Below are 20,651 nucleotides of genomic sequence, written 5' to 3' on the forward strand. Positions count from 1 at the left end.
GTGGTTTAAGGGGAAACATTTAAATGTCTTGGAAGTGCCTAGTCAAAGCCCAGACCAGAATCTGTGGTATGACTTAAAGATTGCTGTACACCAGCGGAACCCATCCAACTTAAAGGAGCTGGAGCAATTTCACCTTGAAGAATGGGCAAAAATCCCAGTGGCTAGATGTGCCAAGCTTATAGAGACATACCCCCAAGAGACTTGCAGCTTTAATTGCTGCAAAAGGTGGCTCTATACTGTATTGACAAAAAATATTTTACATCTTCAAAGTGGTAGGCATGTTGTGTAAATAAAAAGATACAAACCCCCCCAAAATCTATTTTAATTCCAGGTTGTAAGGCAACAAAATAGGAAAAATGCCAATGGGGTGAATACTTTCGCAAGGCACTGTACAACTTGGCTTAATTATTTATTTACTAACTAAATAAATAATCACAGAAAAACATAACAAACAAACAGTAGATATTGGTTACTAACAATGATAGAAATGTCCCTAGTGGGCTAAGCCGGTATGACGGCTTGTTAGACAAAGGAAATGAGTGGGGACTGAGAAAGTGTGGGAAAGACAAAATGGATTCACTACACACAGTGGACAATTATAATCATTGAAATGCGAATCCTTTGCACATGAAAGGCCACTCATTCAAGAATAATTGCAATTTCTATATTTACACCCGTATGTCGTTGTTGTCTTCTCTATTGGAATCCTCCTGTAGAGTTCATCAGAGTCTCTGGTTAACTTTCCCAGAAGTCACAACGTCTTTTGTGGTTGTAGGTGGTCAGAATGGATACTTCAGAGTACCATTCAGAAATGTTCTCATAGATAGATGCTTCAGCGGTTGTCGGTATTCTTGTTCTAGACTTACGTAACTTCTAACTGCAGACTAGTAATTATACGTCTAAGATTCGTTCTTGTTCTGTAGTGATCGATAGTCTCAGAGTTTTACCATTTCCAGCCATGTAGCCAATGCTCCACGTGGTATGGTCTTGTCATTTGGTAGAGTTATAGTGCCAACTATTTCAACATGTTGCTTCAGCTGCATGTTTTCTAGTCTGGTGTGAATTCCTTCAGGAGTGGGTTTTATACTCTGTCGAAGAAGGGGCGGTTTTATGACGCTTAATGTGATGTCTGGGCTCACGGGAGTGTGGCCACTGACTAGTTAATCTTTATATGAAAATCCATACTCTCATTTAGAAGGTTAATACCACATTACATCTTTTCACAAATAGTTTCATGTTTAATCACATACGTTTCACAATATTTAGCTGGGAAATGTACACTTTTAGAGATACAGTTATGTGTGTTTCCTGTCCTTCATGAGATCACCAAATGAAGCACACTTGACATGACCACTCCCACGGACCACTCCCACATTCTCAAAAATATAACTATTTTTTAATTCTCCCATTTTTGGGATTAGGAGTTTCTAAAGAGAAACTCTTTGTTCTGGTAGACTCTCTCAATACTGCATAGCAATTTCTACTAGGTTTTTGTGACCTGTCCTAAATTCATAAAACTGTGGAGAGAGAGAGAGAGAGAGAGAGAGTGGGGGGGTATGAGCCTCCCCCCAGGGCACGTCACGACACCTGTTTAACTGCATTTATATGGCTTAATTGATCATAGTCCAGACTCGTTATAGTTGGAAATACCATTGCAGTTGCACCAGGGGAATTTCAACCAAACTGATTTTTTTTTCAGGTCTTCTGTTTCCCCACATTTATTGATTAATTCATTTCCCATCATGAACATGTATCCCCATTCCCCAATAAAATACCTTCATCCATACCACAAAAAAACAAATACAGCTTTTTACTCCAATCTGGCAACCATCTTAAAATTCGACATAGCACCAGTATGCCAAAGTCTTAAGTGAAACAAGCATAGAAAAAACAGCATTGGTATTAATAGAAAAATGAACGTAAGGCTACTACTATAAGTATTTTGGTGACAACCTGGTTGATTAACAATATTGGATTGTTAACACGTTTGTTTTTTATATGAATACATGTGGGACACAAAAAAGGCAGTGTAGAACACCATTGTCCAAAATGCATTGCCCGATAACTTTCAAAAGATTGTTCTGAAGTTTGCCCCTGAAAAATGTATTTTCCTATGACTGAACTCGCACAAAAATGTGTGTCTTTTCCTACGAATTAAGTCACACAAAAAAACTATGCTCATATGATGTAATACATGCTCTCTCTCTGTAGGATCTCTTTCAGGTGATCTTAGGTGGACAGGGAGAGTCATCGCCCATGTTGTGGTAAAGCAGCAAAAAACGTTGGTTATGACATGATATTACACAGTTATAAGATTGTAGCTGACCTTTATAACATATTTAACAGAGAACGCAGAGAGGGAGGAAAAGATAGAAATAGAGAAAAAAGAACGCAATATGGAGAAAGAAAGAGAATACAGAGTGGGAGAGACATTGAGACAACAAGACAGGGAGAAAGAGAAACATGAGACAACAAGACAGGGAGAAAGAGAAACATGAGACAACAAGACAGGGAGAAAGAGAAACATGAGACAACAAGACAGGGAGAAAGAGAGACATGAGACAACAAGACAGGGAGAAAGAGAAACATGAGACAACAAGACAGGGAGAAAGAGAGACATGAGACAACAAGACAGGGAGAAAGAGAGACATGAGACAACAAGACAGGGAGAAAGAGAAACATGAGACAACAAGACAGGGAGAAAGAGAGACATGAGACAACAAGACAGGGAGAAAGAGAAACATGAGACAACAAGACAGGGAGAAAGAGAGACATGAGACAACAAGACAGGGAGAAAGAGAAACATGAGACAACAAGACAGGGAGAAAGAGAAACATGAGACAACAAGACAGGGAGAAAGAGAAACATGAGACAACAAGACAGGGAGAAAGAGAGACAGACATGAGACAACAAGACAGGGAGAAAGAGAGACATGAGAACTGGAAAAAGGGAAAGACAGACATCGAGAACAGGAAATGGAAAAAAATAGAAACAGCAAGGAAGGGAAAGAGAGAGAAATTGACAAAGGGAGATCAAGTAATGGTATGATTGACTATTGATCCTGAGGAAACTCATCTGCTTTCTCTTATAGGAGAAGCTTTAGTGTACGGTGTACATTTTAGGACCCTCAGCCTCAAGCCTCAGGTCATGACGATTGACTCAAGGAGGGGTGAGGCATGAGGATGAGGGTGTCCTAAAATGTGCACCATACTAATGACTGTGTCATCATGTGCCCCTCTCTCTGTTTCTGCTTCCCAAATGGCACCCTATTCCCTATATAGTGCACTACTTTTGACCAGGATCCATAGAGATCTGGTCAAAAGTAGTGCACTATGTAAGAAATAGAGTGCCATCTGGGACAGAGCCGCTCTGTGGGTGGCTGCGTTTAGTTTGGTCCAGTGGCCACTGACACAGGCTAAACGCCATACACACTCCAGGCAGGGCAACAAAGGGCTTTCATCCGGATGGCTTTTTGAGGACAAACATAAACAAGCGGCAGATGCACACTCACTCGCCCGTTCACTCAAAGACACACGCACAGATGCATACAGTGAACACACACACAGTACGGCCACCACAAACAGACGTATGCATGAATGCACAAAAACGCACAGCCACTGTAATTGTGACAGTCCAAAGTCTGTGAAAATCGCAGTGGAAATCCATCTAGACCAATGTTTTTTTATTTAAACTCCAAAGATATGTTGACAGCGTCATCCACATTCATCTGGGACAGCTCTGTACGGACCTAGAAGGTAAAACTAATGTAAGCTCTGTAAACTGGCAGTGCCAAGGTAAAACTAATGTAAGCTCTGTAAACTGGCAGTGCCAAGGTAAAACTAATGTAAGCTCTGTAAACTGGCAGTGCCAAGGTAAAACTAATGTAAGCTCGGTAAACTGGCAGTGCCAAGGTAAAAGTACTGTAACTAGGTAAAACTACTGTAACTACTGTAAATTCTGTAAACAGACGGTACCCTTGCATCCATCCCTCCCTCCCCCCTTCGTCTTTGTTAATGTGCTCTTGGTAAACTGGATAAATGATCAGCATCGCAATCTGCAGTGAGTGTTGGGCAGGCTGCCCAAACAATGAATAGTCTTTGTAATGGGTCTGCCTGCATCTTAGAAAAAATAATCACAAGAGAGAGAAATTCTTTGATTAAACACTGATTGGCTTTTTGGGGTCTTCAAAGCACAGAGTAAAATTCATTCAAGTCAAAAGAAATATTCATCACAGAAATAGCAGAGGTATTTTTTTCATACAGTATACAAAATGTACCTGTTAGCAGTGTTTGATGGGAAAGTAAGTGTTCAGGGGCAAATCACACAAATACAAGCAGACAAGCACTCAGTTGTTACACCACCCACACACACTCACACACATGGAGACACACACACACACACACACACACACACAAAACACACGCAAAGCACACAAGTTCTGAAATAATTATTAACTTAAGTTCCAAACCATTGGGTTGTGCTTTAAAAGCTCCAGCTCATACAACATTTATGTCTTTGCCAACAGGGTGAGTTCCCCTGCCTGTTTGAATGCACTGGTCTACTTCACCCTGCCCTTTCCTCAGCTCCTGTTCACCTGTTCTCCTGTTCGCCTGTTCACCTGTTCTCCTGTTCTCCTGTTCACCTGTTCTCCTGTTCACCTGTTCACCTGTTCTCCTGTTAACCTGTTAACCTGTTCTCCTGTTCTCCTGTTCACCTGTTCTCCTGTTCTCCTGTTCTCCTGTTCTCCTGTTCACCTGTTCACCTGTTCTCCTGTTCTCCTGTTCACCTGTTCTCCTGTTCTCCTGTTCTCCTGTTCACCTGTTCTCCTGTTCTCCTGTTCACCTGTTCACCTGTTCTCCTGTTCTCCTGTTCACCTGTTCTCCTGTTCTCCTGTTCTCCTGTTCACCTGTTCTCCTGTTCTCCTGTTCACCTGTTCACCTGTTCTCCTGTTCACCTGTTCACCTGTTCTCCTGTTCACCTGTTCTGCAACTCAACTCAAAACAGCCAAAAACAGCCCTGTGATACACAAGCTGAATTCCACATGTGACATGTCCCACATCCAAATGTTCTATTTGGGAAAGATCCACTTGTTCCCTTTATTATTTGTGTGTGTGTGTGTGTGTGTCAAGTTGGTTATATATGTGGAGTGTTCTGTGGATTACAGTTAAATGGTCTCTCCCACAACCTTGATCTGTTGAATATGCTAAGAAATACTCTATCAAAAGGTTTGGTTTTATCCCTTTACCAAGGAGAGTTGTGTGTTTGTAAGGTTTGGTTTTATCCCTTTACCAAGGAGAGTTGTGTGTTTGTAAGGTTTGGTTTTATCCCTTTACCAAGGAGAGTTGTGTGTTTGTAAGGTTTGGTTTTATCCCTTTACCAAGGAGAGTTGTGTGTTTGTAAGGTTTGGTTTTATCCCTTTACCAAGGAGAGTTGTGTGTTTGTAAGATTTGGTTTTATCCCTTTACCAAGGAGAGTTGTGTGTTTGTAAGATTTGGTTTTATCCCTTTACCAAGGAGAGTTGTGTGTTTGTAAGGTTTGGTTTTATCCCTTTACCAAGGAGAGTTGTGTGTTTGTAAGATTTGGTTTTATCCCTTTACCAAGGAGAGTTGTGTGTTTGTAAGATTTGGTTTTATCCCTTTACCAAGGAGAGTGTTGTAACATGCCTTTGTCACATAACCACTGTTTCTCTTTTAAATTTTATTTTTACTTATTGCTTCAATAATTCTTAGTTACACACACATTCATTTAGCTGTAAGATCATCCCGAGGATGAAATAGATTTATGGAACAGCTAATGAATAAAATCTCAGGGAAAAACATGTGTACAATTATCATGCTGTATCACTGTGTCTTTAAATGGACAAATGAGTCAGAATCCTTCACTGCTGGGCTCCCTGCAACAGGGCATATTACTGCATATTACTAGTTGTATTACTTGTTGTTTTGCCCTCATTCCACTGCTCCGTGTGGGGGCAAGGCTCTATAGATCATTTGTTATTATTAGTGAACGCACAATTGTATTTCTGTAGTCTTTCCATGACACACCATCACCAAATTGTTTTGTAGTCTTTCCACCAACACCATATTGCCTGAGGGCCTACTGCTGCAATAAAGACAAATTAGAAATATATTGCAAAAACTGTTTCCATCCATAACTGTAGACTTTTTTTCTTGTTGTTTTGAAACCTGCAACAATCTGTATGCTTTGTGTGTGTGTGTGTGAGCGTGCATGCGTGTGTGTCAGCATGTATGCGTGTGTGTGTGCGAGCATGCATGAGTGTGTGTGTGAGCGTGCATGCGTGTGTGAGCATGTATGTGTGTGTGTGTGTGCAAGCGTGCGTGCGTGTGTGTGAGCGTGCATGCGTGTGTGTGAGTGTGTGAGCGTGCATGCGTGTGTGAGCATGTATGTGTGTGTGTGTGTGTGCAAGCGTACGTGCGTGTGTGTGAGCGTGCATGAGTGTGTGTGTGTGCGAGCGTGCATGCGTGTGTGCGTGTGCGATTGTGCATGCGTGTGTGTGTGTGTGTGTGAGAGTGTGCATGTGTGCAAGTGTGCGTGTGTGAGCATGCATGTGCGTTTGTGTGTGTGTGAGCGTGCATGTGTGTGTGCGAGCATGCGTGTGTGTGTGAGCGTGCATAAGTGTGTGTGAGCGTGCATGCATGCATGCGTGTGTGTGAGTGTGCATGCATGTGTGTGAGTGTGTGAGCGTGCATGCGTCTGTTTGCATGTATGCGTGTGTGCAAGCGTACGTACGTGTGTGTGAGCGTGCATGAGTGTGTGTGTGCGAGCGTGCATGCGTGTGTGTGTGCGTGTGCGATTGTGCATGCGCGTGTGTGTGTGTGAGAGAGTGTGCATGTGTGCGTGTGTGAGCATGCATGTGCATTTGTGTGTGTGAGCGTGCATGTGTGTGTGCGAGCGTGCGTGCGTGCGTGTGAACGTGCATAAGTGTGTGTGAGCGTGCATGCGTGTGTGTATGTGTGTGAGCGTGCATGCATGTGTGTGTGTGCGAGCATGCATGTGTGTGTGTGTGTTTGTGCAAGGGTGCAAGTGTGTGTGTGTGTGTGTGAGTGTGCATGCGTGTGTGTGGTACAGATTGAATTTACACACTCATCAAGGTGCTCCCAACCCTCTTATTGTCTCCTCCTAATTGTCCCTAGAGTTCACTCTATGTACTGTTCCTTAAAAACCAGTGTGTCCTACAACCACACACACACACGGACACACACACACACACACACACACACACACACACACACACACACACACACACACACACACACACACACACACACACACACACACATAGACACACACACAGATACACAAGTGAATGCACAGGTGGCAGTCTGTGTCAGATAGAAAGGGAGTCCAAAGGCAGAGGTCAACTATTAGTATGGCTACTTCACCTCAGCCAACCCACATCCCTGCCCAGCCAATGAGGTGAGCACTTCCTATAAGGAAAGTCACTACGCAACCAATCAGGGGACTACATTCCCCATACCCCTTATCAGCCAATGGGAGTGTGATCTGGAGCCCAGGGTTCCTCCATTGTCATTGACTGTGTGTAGGACACTAGAGGACATGGGGAAGGACTGAGAACTTGCACTCGTCTGGGGACGGGGATAAAAATACTGTGCTGACAAGCCAATTAATCAGGTTTCATACCACTGCAGCAGAGCAGAGCTGAGCATCCTCCAAAGGGCATCAAGGATCTGTCTCTTTAAGGCGAAAACCTCTCAGTGTTACTGTGAGGGAATGGGTGGACCCGGGTCCCGACTTTGGCTACATCTCAAATTGGCAACTTGTTCCTTATATAGTCCACTAGTTTTGACCAGACCCCTATGTTCCCTGGTCAAAAATAGTGCACTACATTGGGCATAGGGTTCTATTTGGGTTTTATTTACCAGCTACTGTACTGTCTTCACTAGTCTGGAATCCAAACTGATATGCGATATTCGTTGGGTATCACCTTTGTGAAAGATTGATAACGTGAAGGGAATGAATGGTGAAAGGGAGCATATCAGTTTAAATTCCAACATACAGAATCTTTACCATGCAACCCTATAGGGTAAAGCAGCTGGAGTCTTGAAATTAATTTTCTGGGAATCTGTTTTTGCTTTCGATTAGAAAGATGGTGGCAAAGAAAAAGAAACTGGAAGGAGAGTTCAGGTACAGTATGACTGTCCCTGAGATGAATCACCTACTAACCTTAACCCTGCTCAAGTACAGAGCAAACTACTTTAAAGTGGAAAGATGGTTGGTGGTTGGCAGTGGTGCAGCCAGGATAACAGTTAAATAAGTGTGTGTGTGTGTACATGCATTTATGTGTGTGCATGCACGCTCGTGTGTGTTCAATGTTGATGCTGCCTGGCTATTTGTCTGCCACCAGAGTCCCTTAAAGTAGCCAGTGAAATAAATGAAAGGGGATCTGCTCCGTTGACTACTACTGCACTGGTTCCCTTGGAAGCTTTAATAGCCTTTCTCGTTTAATGGAAAATTTGTGAAGTTGCCCTTTGGGGGTGGATCCACTGCAGACAAAGAAGTTACAGGTTACAATACAGCGCAGGTATTATTGTGTAAGACACTGCAGTCTCCTAGCTGACTGACTTAATGCAATTATCTGGACTTAATGACCAACATCTTTTTTGGAGTGATCATAAATCAAGTCAAAGTCCTTTTATGTAACAACAAAAACGTGTTAGTTAATCTGCTCCACACATTTTTATACAACATGCTACTGCTAGGACATTTTAATCATGTATACTGATGTGCTTTTATGTATATGACCCAGTCGAGTGATCCATCTTGGGCCGCTGCCAGCTCTTCAGCCCATGCTTTAACACACACACACAGCGCTTTAACACACACACACAGCGCTTTAACACACACACACATAGCGCTTTAACACACACACACAGCGCTTTAACACACACACACAGCGCTTTAACACACACACACAGCGCTTTAACACACACACACAGAGCTTTAACACACACACAAACAGCGCTTTAACACACACACACAGCGCTTTAACACACACACACAGCGCTTTAACACACACACACACAGCGCTTTAACACACACACACACAGCGCTTTAACACACACACACACAGCGCTTTAACACACACACACAGCGCTTTAACACACACACACACAGCGCTTTAACACACAAACCACAAGCTAGAGCTCCGGTAATTATGGAATCACATAGAGACCAGTCCAGTCTCTCGTTTTAAATAAGGCAAAAATACATGATCTTTGTTTACTGCCTGCCTGCACCTGCCTGTACTGCCTGGCTGCCTGCCTGTATTGCCTGCCTGGTTGTCACTGCCTTCCTGGCTGGCTGCTGACAGCTGAGATGCATTAAGAGCTGTTTATGGTTAGGGTCGGTTGGAGGGAGGGAGGCTCCTGAGGTTGCAGGAAGGAAGTAGTGGAAGGGTTTCTTTACCACCACACACTGTTTTGGGCCCTGGTCAAAAGTAGAGCACAATATAGGAAATAGGGGGCTATTTGGGACACAACCTTTGTGTTATCCAAACCACAGTGGCAGGTAAAGGGGCAATCCGCAGTTGTGTCATCCATTTTTTGACTTCCATTTTTGATACTTGAAGAACGTGTCATGAGTTTAGTTCAACTGTCGTACCCCATAAGCACAACATAAGCTTGTTTCACTCCAATGTTTGTAAACAAAATACATGTAAATAAAGACTATAAAGCCTCAAGACATGGTTAAAACTAGAATTGTATATCATGGATGGTCAGTCCTTGCATCCATAGCGCTTTCTATGAATTTGAGAGTGGTAACATTTCTCCAGCCCCATCTCTCTGTTTATTGAAGCAGGAGCGGAGACAACACTTCGCTATTGTTCCAACTGCTGACTGCCACTTTAAGCAGATAGGTCTTGATATGGATATGTTGACCTTTTGGATTTCAGGCCATTCTGGTGAACAGTTTCTTGTTTTTCAGCCTATCATGAACGTTTGCACCTCCCATTGGTAATCAGCATGCATGACATACACATGTAGCGAAGATTTGTGTTTGTGGTCATTCATCATGTGAAAAAAGCCTCCTGGCAAAAAGCATCTGTACTTCTTTCTTTGCAACAGGCAAGGCTACACATTGTACATTTAAACACGCATTCATTAACCCAGACCCAGAGCAAACAGCTGACACACATGCTAATAGCTAATTATCAATTATGGTGGATTTATTTACCTGGAAAAGCTATTAGCCTCTTAAGACCTCAAATCCCCCATAAGTACACTGCTGTGCTCTCACACTGGGTTGGGTAGTGGTGAGGGGGGTGCGTGTGCATGGAGGTGTAGTTCTGTGAGGCGTGACAGTGTGCTAGCTCCAGCTCTGCCCCCCTCATGCCAAAAGGTGTCAGCCCCAGCCAAGCCAGACCCTGACAGGGCTATTACCTTGGATCTGGCCGCCTGCCGCCTCCCTGACCGAGGTAAGCCCAGGCAAGGCGAGGGGGGAGGGGGGGGGGGAATTAGTGATCCTAAACACCATAGTGATTCCATTCCCCACTCTCTCCTCGTGACTGATTATTTCCCTGACAGAACAGTCTTGTCAAAAACCCTTTGGTACCCTGGGTGAGATATTAGAGTATCGATTTCCTAGCGCCGATGCTAAACACGGTCGAAACCTCAGGACCATTTAGCACCTCTGCCTTAAATGAGCCCTCCTTCCTGGTTCACCTGTAACCTTGATGGCGGGCGAGAGGAGGGAAGTAGGGGGAGAGGAGACAAGAGGCCCCAGTTGTAGAGGGTTCAATTTGCAATTGCAGCCAATCTCTCCTCCCTGCTCGGCTGGATTAAGGTGAGGTCCATTCTTCTCTGGTGCCTGGGGGGCCTGGCTGTCTGGGAAGGAAACCGCCTCACCCTCACATCCCCAATGTACCTCCATCGTCCACCCTGACCTCTGTGTAAAGGGGTTGCTTTCTACATCCTTCATAGACGGACAGCATCATGGCATTCTAATTCTACATCAGATGTCAGGTGCCATGATTTCTCCCTCTCTCTCCCCCTCTCCCTCTCTCTCCCCCCTCTATCTCCCCCTCTCCCTCTCTCTCCCCCTCTCCCTCTCCCTCTCTCTCCTCCCTCTCTCTCTCTCTCCCCCCCTCTCCCTCTCTCTCCCCCCTCTCCCTCTCTCTCTCCCACCTCTCCCTCTCTCTCTCCCCCTCTCCCCCTCTCTCTCCCCCTCCCTCTCTCTCTCCCCCCTCTCCCTCTCTCTCCCCCTCTCCCTCTCTCTCTTACCCCTCTCCCTCTCTCTCCCCCCCTCCCTCTCTCTCCCCTCTCTCCCTCCCCCTCTCCCCCTCTCCCTCACCCTCCCCCTCCATCCCTCTCTCCATCTCCCTCTCCCCTCTCCATCCCGCTCTCTCTTCCCCCCTCTCCCTCCCTCTCCCCCCTCCCTCCCCTCTCTCTCTCCCTCCCCCTCTCGCTCCCTCTCTCCCTCTCTCCATCCCTCCCTCCATCATTATCACTCTCAATCATTCTCTGTCTCATTTTCTCTTTCGTTCTCTCCCTGTATGTCTACTTCAAATCTTGCTTAGGGCCCCCAAAAGGCTAGGGCCGGCCATGTGTGTGTGTGCGTGCGTGCGATTGCCTGTGTATGTGTGTGCGTATGCCTGCAGGCTTGTGTTTGTGTTTTAAAAGAGAAGCTCAGTCAGGTATTAGATCTCAGAACATTTCAAAGCCAGTGTGGGCTGCTTTTTTGGTTCTGTAAAGCAAACGTATTTGTTTACTGTTTCTTCGAACAGATCCCTCTGTACGTATTCAATTATAGTTGAATCCCGGTGCTGAGGCTAATAGAGGCTAATTGTATAGCTAATAGGCTATGTGTTTGTAGATGGAACGAAGCTACAGCATCCAATGTGAAAATGACTGGGATAATTTTTGCTGTTTTAAAATTGTATAGAAATGCAGGAAATGAGCTTCAACTCTGTAACCGGCAGCATATAGCAACGGCAGGGTGACGGGGAAAAGAACGTAAAAGAGAGATACGAGAGTTGTTAGACAGGCAGAGTGGTGTGTGACTTTGTAGATAAACACACACTTTTAGTCAGATCTGTATCTGATTGCATTTGATTTCACTTCAGGGCCACTCTGCTAGTCCTCTCTACTATCTGGACCTACATTTCTGTTTCCAAAATGGCACCGCAAATATTTGATGCATTTGCAGCTCATCTCTGCGACTCATCCTTGGACCGCACATTGTGTTTTGTACACAGTCAACCAACGGTCAGTCGGACTAAATGTAGATGGATAGAGCACTCCACTAGTTTAACCCCCTTCAGAGCCAGAAAAGTCCAGAAAGTATTGTACTATTAGAGTACTGTAGTCTATTGCAGGTAAAGTGGCTCAGCAATTATAGATTAGGAATAAGATCAGGTGCTACAATGAAGGTAGATTTACAGTCTCTGTCTTGCGTGTATACACATACTCAATCATGCATGTACTCATAGGTGACAGTACACATGTAAACACACAGTACACAGAGGTAAGTTCTTTTTGGCGGCACTGTAAGATAAGCATTGATCAAAGTTGGGTCAGTGTAGACATGTTGAGGCTAGATGGAGAACAGCTACGGACCAAAAGTTCCATGTTCGAGTCGCATCTGGGACAACTGTAGCATTTTAGCTAACCTTAACGTGACCCTTTTTCTAACCGTAACCTAATTATCTTAACCTGCTGCATTAATAATCCTCATCTGCTGCGTTTGTTCTCCTAACCTGCTACTTTAGTTCTCCTAACCTGCTGCATTAGTTCTCCTAACCTACTGCGTTAGTTCTCCTAACCTGCTGTGTTAGTTCTCCTAACCTGCTGTGTTAGTTCTACTAACCTGCTGCTTTAGATCTCTTAACCTGCTGCTTTAGTTCTCCTAAACAGCTGCATTAGTTCTCCTAATCTACTGCGATGGTTCTCCAAATCTACTGCGTTACTTCTCCTAATCTGTTGCGTTAGTTCTCTGCTGCGCTAGTTCTCCCAACCTGCTGCATTAGTTCTCTGCTGCGTTAGTTCTCCTAATCTGCTGCGCTAGTTCTCCCAACCTGCTGCGTTAGTTCTCTGCTGCGTTAGTTCTCCTAATCTGCTGCGCTAGTTCTCCCAACCTGCTGCGTTAGTTCTCTGCTGCGTTAGTTCTCCTAATCTGCTGCGCTAGTTCTCCTAACCTGCTGCGTTAGTTCTCCTAACCTACTGCGTTAGTTCTCCTAACCTACTGCGTTAGTTCTCCTAACCTGCTGCGTTAGTTCTCTGCTATGTTAGTTCTCCTAATCTGCTGCGTTAGTTCTTGTAACCTGATGCTTTAGTTCTCTGCTGCGTTAGTTCTCATAAGCTGCTGTGTTAGTTCTCCTAACCTACTGCGTTAGTTCTCGTAACCTGCTGCTTTAGTTCTCTGCAAGGTTAGTTCTCGTAACCTGCTGTGTTAATTCTCCTAACCTGCTGCATTAGTTATCATAACCTGCTGCATTACTTCCCCCTATCCTGCTGCTTTAGTTCTCTTAACCTGCTGAGTTAGTTCTACTAACCTGCTGCGTTAGACCTCTAACCGGCTGCTTTAGTTCTCCTAAACTGCTGCGTTAGTTCTCCTAATTTACTGTGATGGATCTCCTAATCTACTGCGTTAGTTCTCCTAACCTACTGTGTTAGTTCTCCAAACCTGCTGTGTTAGTTCTCCTAACCTGCTGTGTTAGTTCTCCTAACCTGCTGCTTTAAATCTCCTAACCTGCTGCATTAGTTCTCCCAACCTGCTGCGTTAGTTCTCTGCTGTGTTAGTTCTCCTAAACGAGTGCGTTAGTTCTCCTAATCTGCTGCGTTAGTTCTCGTATCCTGCTTCTTTAGTTCTCTGCTGCGTTAGTTCTCCTAACCTGCTGCGTTAGTTCTCCTAACCTGCTGCGTTAGTGCTCTGCTATGTTAGTTCTCCTAATCTGCTGCGTAAGTTCTCGTATTCTGCTTCTTTAGTTCTCTGCTGCGTTAGTTCTCCTAACCTGCTGCGTTAGTTCTCCTAACAAGCTGTGTTAGTTCTCTGCTATGTTAGTTCTCCTAATCTGCTGCGTTAGTTCTCGTAGCCTGCAGCTTTAGTTCTCTGCTGCGTTAGTTCTCCTAACCTGCTGCGTTAGATCTCCTAACCTGCTGCTTTAGTTCTCCTAACCTGCTGCGTTTGTTCTCTGCTGCGTTAGTTCTCCTAACCTGATGCGTTAGTTCTCCTAACTTGCTGTGTTAGTTCTCCTATCCTGCTGCTTTAGTTTTCCTAACCTGCCGTATTAGTTCTCCCAACCTGCTGCGTTACTTCTCTGCTGCGTTAGTTCTCCTAACCTACTGTGTTAGTTCTCCTAACCTGCTGCATTAGTTCTCCTAACCGGGTGCGTTAGTTCTCCTAATCTGCTGCGATAGTTCTCGTACCCTGCTGATTTAGTTCTCTGCTGTGTTAGTTCTCCTAAACGAGTGCGTTAGTTCTCCTAATCTGCTGCGTTAGTTCTCGTAGCCTGCTGCTTTAGTTCTCTGCTGCCTTAGTTCTCCTAACCTGCTGCGTTAGTTCTCCCAACCTGCTGCGTTAGTTCTCTGCTATGTTAGTTCTCCTAATCTGCTGCGTTAGTTCTCGTAGCCTGCTGCTTTAGTTCTCTGCTGTGTTAGTTCTCCTAACCTGCTGCTTTAGTTCTCCTAACCTGCTGCGTTTGTTCTCTGCTGCGTTAGTTGTCCTAATCTGCTGCGTTAGTTCTCCTAACCTGCTGTGTTAGTTCTCCTATCCTGCTGCTTTAGTTTTCCTAACCTGCCGTATTAGTTCTCCCAACCTGCTGCGTTACTTCTCTGCTGCGTTAGTTCTCCAAACCTACTGCGTTAGTTCTCCTAATCTGCTGCGTTAGTTCTACTAACCTGCTGCGTTAGATCTCTTAACCTGCTGCTTTAGTTCTCCTAAACTGCTGCTTTAGTTCTCCTAATTTACTGTGATGGATCTCCTAATCTACTGCGTTAGTTCTCCTAACCTACTGCGTTAGTTCTCCTAACCTACTGCATCAGTTCGCCTAACTGGGTGCGTTAGTTCTCCTAATCTGCTGAGATAGTTCTCGTACCCTGCTGATTTAGTTCTCTGCTGCGTTAGTTCTCCTAACCTGCTTAGTTAGTTCTCGTAACCTGCTGCGTTAGTTCTGTGCTACGTTAGTTCTCGTAAACTGCTGTGTTAGTTCTTGTAACCTGCTGCTTTAGATCTCTGCAAGGTTAGTTCTCCAAACCTGCTGTGTTATTTCTCCTAACCTGCTGCATTCGTAATCATAACCTGCTGCATTACTTCCCCCTATCCTGCTGTGTTGGTTCTCCTAACCTGCTGCGTTAGTTCTCCTAACCTGCTGCGTTAGTTCCCCCTATCCTACTGTGTTTATTTTCCTAACATGCTGCATTTATTCTACTAACCTACTGTATTTGTTATCCAAACCTACTGTGTTGGTTCTCGTAACCTGATGAATTAGTTCTCCTAACCTGCTGCGTTAGTTTTCTGCTAGGTTAGTACTCCTAACCTGCTGCGTTAGTCCTCCTAACCTGCTGCGTTAGTCCTCCTAACCTGCTGCGTTAGTTCTCTGCTATGTTAGTTCTCCCAATCCGCTGCGTTGTTCTCCTAATCTGCTGAATTAGTTATCTGCTGTGTCAGTTCTCCTAACCTGCTGCGTTTGTTCTCTGCTATGTTAGTTCTCCTAATCTGCTGTGTTCGTTCTCCTAATCTGCTTTGTTAGTTCTCGTAACGTGCAGCTTTAGGGCTCTGCTGCGTTAGTTCTCCCAACTTGCTGCGTTAGTTCTCGTAACCTGTTGCGTTAGTTTTCGTAACCTGTTCTCTCTGCTGCATTAATTCTCCTAACCTACTGCGTTAGTTCTCCTAACCTACTGTGTTATTTCTCCTAACCTGCTACGTTAGTTCTCCTAATCTACTGTGTTAGTTCTCCTAACCTGCTGCGTTTGTTCTCTGCTATGTTAGTTCTCCTAATCTGCTGTGTTCGTTCTCCTAACCTGCTGCGTTAGTTCTCCTAACCTGCTGCATTAGTTCTCGGCTATGTTAGTTCTTCTAATCTGCTGCGTTAGTTCTCCTAATCTGCTGTGTTCGTTCTCCTAACCTGCTGTGTTTATTCTCCTAACCTACTGCATTAGTTATCCAAACCTACTGTGTTGGTTCTCCTAACCAACTGTGTTAGTTCTCCTAACCTGATGCTTTAGTTCTCCTAACCTGCTGCGTTAGTTCCCCTTAACCTACTGTGTTTTTTTCCTAACATGCTGCGTTTATACTTCTACTGCAGTAGTTATCCAAACCAACTTTGTTGTTTCTCCTAGCCTTCTGCGTTAGTTCTCCTCTTCTGCTGTGTTAGTTCACTAACCTGCTGTGTAATTTCTCCTAACCCTGCTGCTTTAGTTCTCCTGATGCGTTAGTTCTCCTAACCTGCTGCTTTAGTTCTCCTGATGCATTAGTTCTCCTAACCTGCTGCTTTAGTTCTCCTGATGCGTTAGTTCTCCTAACCCTGCTGCTTTAGTTCTCCTGATGCGTTAGTTCTCCTAACCCTGCTGCTTTAGTTCTCCTGATGCGTTAGTTCTCCTAACCCTGCTGCTTTAGTTCTCCTGATGCGTTAGTTCTCATAACCTGCTGCTTTAGTTCTCCTGATGCGTTAGATCTCTGCTGTGTAATTTCTCCTAGCCTGCTGCGTTAGATCTCCTAACCTGCTGCTTTAGTTCTCCTGATGTGTTAGTTCTCCTGATGCGTTAGTTCTCCTGATGCGTTAGGTATCCTGATGCGTTAGTTCTCTGCTGTGTTAGTTCTCCTAGCCTGCTGCGTTAGATCTCCTATCCTGATGCGTTAGATCTCCCATCCTGATGCGTTAGATCTCCTATCCTGATGCGTTAGATCTCCTATCCTGATGCGTTAGATCTCCTAACCTGATGCGTTAGATCTCCTAACCTGATGCGTTAGATCTCCTAATCTGATGCGTTCGATCTCCTATCCTGATGCGTTAGATCTCCTAATCTGCTGTGTTAGTTCTCCCAACCTACTGCTTTAGATATGCTAACCTGCTGCGTTAATTCTCCTGTCCGACTGCGTTAATTCTCCTATTTTACTGCGGTAGTTCTCCTAACCTATTGAGTTGGTTCTCCTAACCTGCTTCATTAATTCTCCCAACCTGCTGCGTTAGTTCTCTGCTGCGTTAGTTCTCCTAACCTGCTGCGTTAGTTTTCCTAACCTGCTGCGTTAGTTCTCGTAACCTGCTGCATTAGATCTCTTAATCTGCTTATTTAGTCCTTCTAGCCTGCTGCGTTAGTTCTCTGCTATGTTAGTTCTTCTAACCTGCTGTGTTATTTCTCCTGACCAACTGTGTTAATTCTCCTGTCTTACTGTAGTAGTTCTCCTAACCTATTGTGTTAGTTCTCCTAATTTACTGCGTTAGTTCTCCTAACCTACTGCGCTAATTCTCTTAACCTGCTGCGTTAGTTCTCCTAACCTGCTGCATTAATTTCCTTAACCTACTGCGTTAGTTCTCCTAATCTGCTGTGTTAGATCTCTTAACCTGCTGCTTTAGTTCTCCTTACCTGCTGCATTACTCTTCCTAGTCTGCTGCATTAGTTCTTCTAATCTACTGCGATGGTTCTCCTAATCTACTGTGTTAGTTCTCCTAACCTGCTGTGTTAGTTCTCCTATTCTGCTGCTTTAGTTCTCCTGACCTGCTGCATTAGTTCTCCCGACGTGCTGCATTAATTCTCCCAACCTACTGCTTTAGATATGCTAACCTATTGCGTTAACTCTCCTGTCCGACTGCGTTAATTCTCCTATTTTACTGCGATGGTTCTCCTAATCTACTGTGTTAGTTCTCCTAACCTGCTGTGTTAGTTCTCCTATTCTGCTGCTTTAGTTCTCCTGACCTGCTGCGTTAGTTCTCTGCTGCTTTAGTTCTCCTAACCTGCTGCATTAGTTCTCCTAATCTGCTGCGTTAGTTCTCTGCTGCGTTAGTTCTCTGCTGCTTTAGTTCTCCTAACCTGCTGCATTAGTTCTCCTAATCTGCTGCGTTAGTTCTCCTAACCTGCTGCTTTAGTCCTCCTAACCTGCTGCGTTAGTCCTCCTAACCTGCTGCATTAGTTCTCTGCTATGTTAGTTCTCCTAATCTGCTGCGTTAGTTCTCTGCTATGTTAGTTCTCCTAAACTGCTGCGTTAGTTCTCTGCTATGTTAGTTCTCCTAATCTGCTGCGTTAGTTCTCCTAATCTGCTAAATTAGTTCTCTGCTGTGTCAGTTCTCCTAACCAGCTGCGTTAGTTCTCGTAATGTCCCGGCTGTTGTAGGAAGAAGCGGACAAAGTGCAGCGTGTGTGTTGTTCCACATTTTATTTACACTGTCAAACTATGCGATACATAAACATAAACTAAAGAACAAACCAACAAACCGTGATGCAGAGTTGAAATATACACTACTCAAAAAACTATCTCCCACACACCCAGGTGGAAAAAAACCTACTTAAGTATGATCTCCAATTAGAGACAACGAGGACCAGCTGCCTCTAATTGGAAATCATCCCAAACAAAACCCCAACATAAAAATACAAAACTAGACCCTGACAACATAGAAATAGAAAACATTGAGAAAAAAAACTGTCACGCCCTGACCTACTCTACCATAGAAAATAACAGCTTTCTATGGTCAGGATGTGACACGTAACCTGCTGCTTTAGTTCTCTGCAAGGTTAGTTCTCCTAACCTGCTGTGTTTGTTCTCCTAACCTACTCCATTAGTTCTCCTAACTTGCTGCGTTACTGCCCCCTAATCCGCTGCGTTAGTTCTCCTAACCTGCTGCTTTAGTTCTCCTAACCTGCTGCGTTAGTTCTCCCAATCCGCTGCGTTGTTCTCCTAATCTGCTGAATTAGTTATCTGCTATGTTAGTTCTCCTAATCTGCTGTGTTCGTTCTCCTAATCTGCTATGTTAGTTCTCGTAACGTGCAGCTTTAGGGCTCTGCTGCGTTAGTTCTCCCAACTTGCTGCGTTAGTTCTCGTAACCTGTTGCGTTAGTTTTCGTAACCTGTTCTCTCTGCTGCATTAATTCTCCTAACCTACTGCGTTAGTTCTCCTAACCTACTGTGTTATTTCTCCTAACCTGCTACGTTAGTTCTCCTAATCTACTGTGTTAGTTCTCCTAACCTGCTGCGTTTGTTCTCTGCTATGTTAGTTCTCCTAATCTGCTGTGTTCGTTCTCCTAACCTGCTGTGTTAGTTCTCCTAACCTGCTGCATTAGTTCTCGGCTATGTTAGTTCTTCTAATCTGCTGCGTTAGTTCTCCTAATCTGCTGTGTTCGTTCTCCTAACCTGCTGTGCTTATTCTCCTAACCTACTGCATTAGTTATCCAAACCTACTGTGTTGGTTCTCCTAACCAACTGTGTTAGTTCTCCTAACCTGATGCTTTAGTTCTCCTAACCTGCTGCGTTAGTTCCCCCTAACCTACTGTGTTATTTTTCCTAACATGCTGCGTTTATACTTCTACTGCAGTAGTTATCCAAACCAACTGTGTTGTTTCTCCTAGCCTTCTGCGTTAGTTCTCCTCTTCTGCTGTGTTAGTTCACTAACCTGCTGTGTAATTTCTCCTAACCCTGCTGCTTTAGTTCTCCTGATGCGTTAGTTCTCCTAACCTGCTGCTTTAGTTCTCCTGATGCATTAGTTCTCCTAACCTGCTGCTTTAGTTCTCCTGATGCGTTAGTTCTCCTAACCCTGCTGCTTTAGTTCTCCTGATGCGTTAGTTCTCATAACCTGCTGCTTTAGTTCTCCTGATGCGTTAGATCTCTGCTGTGTAATTTCTCCTAGCCTGCTGCGTTAGATCTCCTAACCTGCTGCTTTAGTTCTCCTGATGCGTTAGTTCTCCTGATGCGTTAGTTCTCCTGATGCGTTAGTTCTCTGCTGTGTTAGTTCTCCTAGCCTGCTGCGTTAGATCTCCTATCCTGATGCGTTAGATCTCCTATCCTGATGCGTTAGATCTCCTATCCTGATGTGTTAGATCTCCTATCATGATGCGTTAGATCTCCTAACCTGATGCGTTAGATCTCCTAACCTGATGCGTTAGATCTCCTAATCTGATGCGTTCGATCTCCTATCCTGATGCGTTAGATCTCCTAATCTGCTGTGTTAGTTCTCCCAACCTACTGCTTTAGATATGCTAACCTGCTGCGTTAATTCTCCTGTCCGACTGCGTTAATTCTCCTATTTTACTGCGGTAATTCTCCTAACCTATTGAGTTGGTTCTCCTAACCGGCTTCATTAATTCTCCCAACCTGCTGCGTTAGTTCTCTGCTGCGTTAGTTCTCCTAACCTGCTGCGTTAGTTCTCCTAACCTGCTGCGTTAGTTCTCGTAACCTGCTGCATTAGATCTCTTAATCTGCTTATTTAGTCCTTCTAGCCTGCTGCGTTAGTTCTCTGCTATGTTAGTTCTTCTAACCTGCTGTGTTATTTCTCCTGACCAACTGCGTTAATTCTCCTGTCTTACTGCAGTAGTTCTCCTAATCTATTGTGTTAGTTCTCCTAATTTACTGCGTTAGTTCTCCTAACCTACTGCGCTAATTCTCTTAACCTGCTGCGTTAGTTCTCCTAACCTGCTGCATTAATTTCCTTAACCTACTGCGTTAGTTCTCCTAACCTACTGTGTTAGAT

Source organism: Salmo trutta, chromosome 36, assembly GCF_901001165.1.
Source record: "Salmo trutta chromosome 36, fSalTru1.1, whole genome shotgun sequence".
Taxonomy (NCBI): Eukaryota; Metazoa; Chordata; class Actinopteri; order Salmoniformes; family Salmonidae; genus Salmo; species Salmo trutta.